A 766-nucleotide genomic window follows, 5' to 3' on the forward strand; every position below is an offset into this window, starting at 1 on the left:
GCTAATGTCTGCAAAGGTGCTGTGTGCGGATGTAGGAAAGCCTGTGTTCCTGACAATTTGATATCATTCCATGGCACTTATTTTACAAATGCCTTTGCTACATGCAATCTGCCATGCTCAATTGGAAGAGCAATTCCTTTGGGAAGGTTGGTTGTAGTGGTGCTCTGTAATGTTCAACAGCTGCCCTATTTCACCTCAGAATGGCTGCATTTCTTCTGTGTCATATTGATCCTCTAAGTTTATGAATTGCCTTGAAAACCTTGCAAGCTGGAGGTCTCGTCCAACTGCAAGTACATTTCTCGTAGGTCTGGGAACTGAATTATATTCTGGTCTGTCTAGCTCAAGCCTGGGAACTTGTAGCCTGGCATTTTTCAGGACTAATTTTTTTCTTAAAATAAGCTTGAAGATCTATCTAAATAAAAATCGAACGTATGTTTCTTGCATTTTATGAAATGTAAATAAATCATAAGATTTCAGAAATATTTCTTTTTATCTGTTGTGATTGTTTTATTGAGATGAACTGCATTTTATCAACCCCAGCACTATCCTTCGTGGGTGTCTAGAAGCAAGAAGAGTTTTGTGTTACAGGACAGGTTCCCTTGGAAGCAGTAAATGAAGAGAACCAAAATCATACTGAGCTGTGCTGTCTAATGGAAAGCAGTGGTTTCATTTGATGGGTTAGGTAGTATTGTTAGGAGCAGGAATGGTTTATTTGTGTCAATTATTCTTACTGTTCTCTTCCTGTGCAGGTCGCTGTGCAGCTGAA

This window comes from Tinamus guttatus, unplaced genomic scaffold (genome assembly GCF_059628265.1).
Source record: "Tinamus guttatus ecotype Peru unplaced genomic scaffold, ASM5962826v1 Tinamus_guttatus_pri_ptg000465l, whole genome shotgun sequence".
NCBI lineage: Eukaryota > Metazoa > Chordata > Aves > Tinamiformes > Tinamidae > Tinamus > Tinamus guttatus.